This window comes from Dipodomys ordii, unplaced genomic scaffold, assembly GCF_000151885.1.
Source record: "Dipodomys ordii isolate 6190 unplaced genomic scaffold, Dord_2.0 Scaffold124, whole genome shotgun sequence".
Taxonomy (NCBI): domain Eukaryota; kingdom Metazoa; phylum Chordata; class Mammalia; order Rodentia; family Heteromyidae; genus Dipodomys; species Dipodomys ordii.
Window position 1 is genome coordinate 797,010 of NW_012267340.1, and position 6,418 is coordinate 803,427.

The 6,418-nt window shown below is 54.0% G+C and overlaps 1 protein-coding gene across 1 annotated transcript in view; it reads right to left on the bottom strand.

Annotated features, from left to right (window-relative positions):
* The window catches only part of Tm4sf4 (transmembrane 4 L six family member 4), an 11,586-nt gene that overhangs the window by 4,307 nt on the left and 861 nt on the right, over positions 1-6,418 (bottom strand). The gene's annotated exons all lie outside the window — the stretch shown is intronic.

Sequence of the window (6,418 nt, forward strand, 5' to 3'; positions counted from 1 at the left end):
CCCGCCCCCCACCTCAGCCTGCCCTGCTGCCTTCCCTGGAAATCCTCGGGGCACCAGTCAGCTAGGATAGCTTGTTTGCTCAAGGCTGCTAACAATAAGCGGGGCGCACCACACCCAGAGAGGCCTGGGGGCCGAGGGTTCTAATCAGCTCAGGACATTCTCATAAAAGCGGCCTCCTCCTTTGTACTTGCGGATTCTGCAGGAGGGAGGGGTGGATGTTAAAGACCGGCCGGGTACCTTGTGGAAGGACCGAGGGCCCAACGAGAGAATCTGAACGAAAATCCAAGGGAAAAGTGAGCAGGGAACATCGGGGTGACGGCGGCCCCCCAGTAGATGTCCAGCGTCCGCGTGAGCTGAGTCTCCCTTCCCCGGCCCGCCCGCCAGGCACAGGCCCGAGTTACTTTATCCACACAATTCTAGCTGTTGAGGGAAGGGGGGACATTGTCCAGGACGGTATGTGCTGTCGGCCGGACTCTGTAACCCCTCTGTACAGCACTGTTATCGTAACAATTAAAAACTTGGGCATTAACATCTCAGGAATATTCTAGTCATCTCTGATTTTGAGGTTGCAATGTGCTGTTCAAAACGATGCAAGTGCCCATGTCTAAATGCCAGGTTATCTTCAATCTTGTGGGTGTCGGGGGAGAGGGGTGCTGGGACTGAGCTCGGGCCTCGTGCTGGCTGGTGTGTGTGGGTCTCAGTCGGAGCCCTGGCTGGCTGCCCGCCGTGAGTCACGCTGCGGCCTCCGTCCGTCACGGACTCTCAGAATTACGGGGGCCTTGGACGTGGGTTGGGACGGCTTCTTCCTCTTAAATACGTCAGATTTCCTACAAACCACTTCCAGGTCGCATTGCACCATGGGTGGAGGAGGGGCAGAGCGAGTTCGAGGCCAGTGTGCGGCTCGGGGAGGCGATCACTGTGGTAGGGATGGGATGGGACGGGAGCCTGCGGGTGAGCGTGAGCACACACACGTTCCTGACACACCCGCAGAGCGAGGCGCTGAGCTCACTCAAGACCGTGTCCCAGGCCCGGATGGACCCACGTGCATGGTGGGAAGGAAGAATCGGTTGGGCATGGATCACGATGAGCACCACAACACGGATCGCAATACTGATCCCTCGGTACTGGTCTCTCCGGGACGCGGTATTGTGGCATGGATCACGGTGATGCCCACCTCACTACGGGGGGGCCTGGGGTCCCTTGGTCCACCCCGCCCCTCCCAGTGTGGGAGGTGAGTCCCACACACAGCTTTCTGCGCGGGCAGCACCCCACATCCTCACGCACCGGCTTGGCCTCTGACCTCTGCTCTCCGCCCCCAGGAGCCTGAGCCCCTGCGGCCCAGGGCTTCACCCTCCTCTGGGGCGCAGCCTCCGTCAGCTCTGCTCCCTTCTCTATGACTCCTACGCCAACTGCAAAGCCCAGTGGGCCCCCTTCCCGGGAGGGCTGCGCGGCGAGTTCTGTCATTCCCTTCCCACCCTCACCCGTGACCTCTTTTTCTCAATCCTGCTCCTTCCGGAAGTCTCAGCTATGTCAGGAATTCAGTAAACACCCATCAAAGTAATTAACTAGTACAAGGAATCTAAACCCAGCTCAGCCAGCGGACTCCACAGCCGGTGCTCTCTGTGGTCCCGTGTCTGAGTGTGCGCCTGGAAGCTTGGGACGCTTGGGAGGCCTTCGACCTTCAGTGACCCCCGTGCTCTCCCGGTGGTGGCACCTCCCGAGATGCTTGAGCCACACCTCCCCGCACAGACCCCTTGGCACCGTGAAGCCAGCCCACAGGAGAGGAGGAGGGCGGCGGGCGGCGGGGCGTCTGGGCTGCGGGAGGGAGCCACGGCCAAACCCCCGGCAGGGAGGGAGGCCCCTGCGGTCGGCGCAGCCTGGCTATCCTGGGCCCGCTTCGGCCCATCGCTCCCGGAGATCCTTTTTGGAAACCGTTCTGTAAAGATCGTGGGACAGCCGGGTGAGGCCACGGGGGCCTCCCTTCGCTCCCCTCCCCGCAGCCCCACTCCGCAGCATCGCAGCATTGCAGCATCGCCAGCCAGCAACCAGCGGAGACGAAGGTTCTGGGAATGTAACCTGCCGGTATTTTATCTCGTTTTTATTTCACTTCATTGTGCTGGCCGTGCGGCCCGGACTCCGGGTCTCTTGCTCTCGCTGGCTTTTTTTGCTCAAGGTGGATGCTCTACCCTGTGAGCTACGCCTCTGAGTCTGGCTGTTTAAGGGAAGAGTCTCCCTGAGCTCGGGGCTCCGTGCTCAGATCTCAGTCTCCTGAGTAGCTGGGATGACAGGCGTGATGCTGGGCGCCAGTGGCTCACGCCTGTCATCCTAGCTACTCAGGAGGCTGAGATCTGAGGATCCCAGTTCAAAGCCAGCCCGGGCAGGAAAGGCCGTGAGACTCTTATCTCCAATGAACCACCAGAAAACCAGAAGTGGTGCTGTGACTCAAGTGGTAGAGCGCTAGTCTTGAGCTGAAGAGCTGAGGGACAGCGCCCAGGCCCAGAGTTCAAGCCCCACAACTGACATAAAAGAAAAAAAGACAGGTGTGAGCCACCAGTGCCCGGCTGTTTTATTTATTTATTTTTAATCTGTAAGGAAAGGATGCCTTAGTGGAGAACCTAGAAGGAAAAAGGAACATTTTCTTCTTCTCAGAAAATTCAGATGGCAGCTTTGAATCCCGGTGTGTCCCAAACAGGCCAGAAACTCCAAGGTTTTACTTATTTACGAATATACGAAGATCTGCGTGCACCACTGGCGTGTGTGTGTGGCATGTATGTGGGTGTGCAGTGTGCATGTTGCAGGTGTGTGTGTTTTCTGTTACACTCCATACACACAGACCCTGGACATTCTCCCTGCAGACCCGAGGTACTTCCAGAAACCCCGCTGAGCAGCAACCGGGAATCGTCATTTGCTTTGAAGACTTGTCCCAGGGTTGCACAGGGGGAAAGACATAAGCGAATAGACATTTACTTTCTTGTTTATCGGAGCGATGTCATTTGCTTTTCTTTCTCTCATTCATTTGATTGCATTCAAACGTGTGGTCAGCGAGTCCCTCGGACTGCCACAAACAAAACCAGCAAGACGTTATTCTTCTCCGACTAGAGCAAATGCTGGAATCAGACCTTAGACAGAAGAGCTCTGTTGCTCCCCTCTGCCTGCGGTCAACCCTGCAGACCCAGGGAGGGTGGGCGCGGGGCGGGCAGCAGGAAGTCTAGCCGAGGCCAGCATGGAGAGCACAGATACTTGCGTCGGTCATCCCTGCAACACGAGCTCCTCCTTGATATTTAGAGGGTTGCTGAGGGTTTGAAAAACAATCTTAATTAAAAACACGACGAGAAAGCATGAATGTCACAGCAGGCAGAAAGGTAAAGGATAGGAGCTTGTCAAAGCAGGAATACATAACTCATAAGCCCACAGAGGGTAACCTTGGAGCACCCGTGATTCTACTCCCCACTTTGCCTGTCAAATGAGCCACGAGGGAGGTGGGGAGGGGGGCTTGGCGTGCTTCTGCCAGGAAGGAAATAGATGGACATTTCGAGAGCCTGTTCTCATGTCGGTACGTCGGCTGCGACGGTGCGATCTGATGGTCGGAAGAAGCCCCGCGCCGTCTCGGGTGCTGTGCTGCAGAGACGCTGCTGTTTGCTCCCCGGTTCGGAGTCCCTGGGCAACCCCATCCCCAGCTCCGAGACCTCCTCTCACACTCAACCCGCACACACCAGCGCTCCCCGAAAAAGTTGGAGCTGATTTCCTGTGTCACAGCCAAAGGAGACTTCCTTCCTGAGACCGGGCCGGCTGAGGTTCTATTTAGTCCTTCCGGTGGCTCAATTCTTCTTGAATCTTTAACCTTCCGGGCATTCCCTCCCCCCTTTCTTTCAAACCCAAGTTCTCTCTTCCTTCTCGGATCCCAGACGGCTGTCCGTGGGGCTGTCTGGAACAGACGCCGTTTCGATCCTGATCTCCAGTCCTGAGCTGTAATTCACTTCCACCTACTGCCTGGTGGACAGTAGCACGGAGCTGGAGAAAACCAAGGCTTCGGGGTCAGGCGGGACTTGGGTGTTACTATTTATTTTTAAGTTTTAACAAGGTTAAAGTTAAAAGAGGGAGGAACGGAAAAGATGAATATTTTCTGTTCCCTGTGCAGGCAGTGCGTGGGGGTTGAGGACTCTGAACGGCCGTTCCCACGGGTAGCGTTTATCCTCTGACAGGGAGTGTGCAGGGAGCCTTGGCCCTCCTCATCCCAGACGGCCATGCTGGGGTTCAGTGCTCAGTACGCCACGGCCTCCAGAGACCGCGAGCGCCCACCCTGGGCACTGCCCGCGGCTCCTCTGTCTCAGCCCATCTTCGCATCCTTTGCAGGTCTCTTGTTGTATGCGGTTGTATGCGTTTGTCATCTTGGCTTGGTCACTTAGTGACAGCTCCGTCTTGCTGCAAGAATGTAGGCCCCGGGAGACAAGGGCTGTGTCTGCCCTTTCACTCCCAGGCCCAGGAGGGCATCTGGCACCAAGCCCTGGAAAAACATTTATTGAATGAATCAATAGCACATATTAATATAACCTAAGATACCAGACCCATAGCAAAGGATTTGCCAAGAGTGAGTCAGATTGAATATATGTGGAAATGCTGACGCTTTGTAAAGCACGAGTTATTTTCAGCCTGACCTGCATTACACATTGAGCCAGCTAGCCCCCCAAAGGACCGCTCTGGGGTCCGCTGTGTCCCCAAACCCCTGGGAAGGGAGGGGCTGTGTCCCCAAACTCCCAGGTGCAGACCGTGGAGCGCCAGGCCTCCTCAGCCTTAGACCCTCAGGAACCCAGGTTTGGATAAAAGAAATGCAAGTGAAAACTATGTTGAGATTCCACCTCACCCCAGTCAGAATGGCCATTATCAAAACAACAGATAACAACAGATGCTGGCGAGAATGTAACGCTACTGCACTGTTGGTGGGAACGTAAACTGGTTCAGCCACGCTGGGCAATCCCACTCCTGGGCATTTACCCAAATGATCACAAACAAGGCCAGATTAAAGCTACCAGCACAACCGTGTTCACTGCAGCATTATTTACCATACTTAAGATAGGCAACCAACCCAAATGACCCTCAGTAGATGAGTGGAAAATGTGGTATATACATATGACCATTTAAAATGATGCTAATTGAAATGAACTCCAAGATATGGAAAAATAGCTTTTTTATATATGTGAAGTTATTTCTTTAGTTTTATTTCCTTTGGTTTATCCCCTGTTGTCAGTTTTTGATTCTGGCTTCCTGTGTCTTGATTTGGAGAAAGAATGAGGAATAACAAAATGGTGAGACAAAGGACAAAGGGTGAACCAATGCAACATCGATATTCATATTCATAAGACAATATGTTGGAAATGAACTTTACAAGTTGGGGGGGTTGGGTGGGGGAGTGGGAGAAAACAAAGGAGGGTATACTATTCAACAAGCAATGTATTCATCACCTTATTTATGTAAATGTAACCCCTCCGAACATCACCTTTACAATAAAACAAGACATTATTTAAAAAAGAAAAAAGGAACCAGGGCTTGGGTGGCTCTGTGGCTGAACAGATGGTTGAAATGGCTTTGTGGGGCCTCCTGTTTTCATACGCTATCAAACCACCGATAACTTTATTTACATTATTTGATAATCACTCCATGTTCCTTCTGCATTTCAGCTCTGCAAATGTCCTGGTTTCTGGACAAGCATTTTTCCCCCGAAGCCTTGTGAGATCTTCCGTAAAATGAAACAAACACCTCACTGTATCTTAGCATCTAGAACTGGGCTCCAGGACTCCCAAAGCTAGAAGAAAAGCTTTTGAAGTAGTGCGTGGAGGAGGACAGGATGCTTAGCCTGATGTAAGCAGCTGTGTGCACACGTGGAGACACGGTAGAAAGACAGTCTTTGCTGCTGCCCCTCGGCGTCCTGATCATGAGGCAGCCATGCTGGGGTCTTTGAGGTGCACTGCCTTTGTTTGGCGTGCGTCTGTCGGGAGGGTTTGTGCGTGACGCTGGGCTCGGGGAGGTGGCTGTGGGCGCTGCACAAACGTCCTGTTGGGAGGTGACACTGGCACAGGCCCACCTTCCCCGACAGCATTAGGTCGCGAGCCTCTCGGCGGGCACGCTGCTTTCCGGGGTGCACTCAACAGTGTGTCACGCTGCAGAAGGTGGACGCATGCGAAAACCTGCCGCATAGGAAGTGGGAAAAACCGCAAGAGGTACCAGCATGTGGGCAACGCAACACGGCTGTCAGACCTGGAAGAAGACTCCCTTGGGGGGGACTCAGAAAGGCTGGCGTGTTCTACCAAGGACTTTGAGCCTTGAACATAGCTTGCTGTGAATACAACACACCTAAAATATTAATAAGGATTTTATCTGCCCAGTGGGAATAAGATGGTCTTCTGCTTCCCTCCCCCTCCCC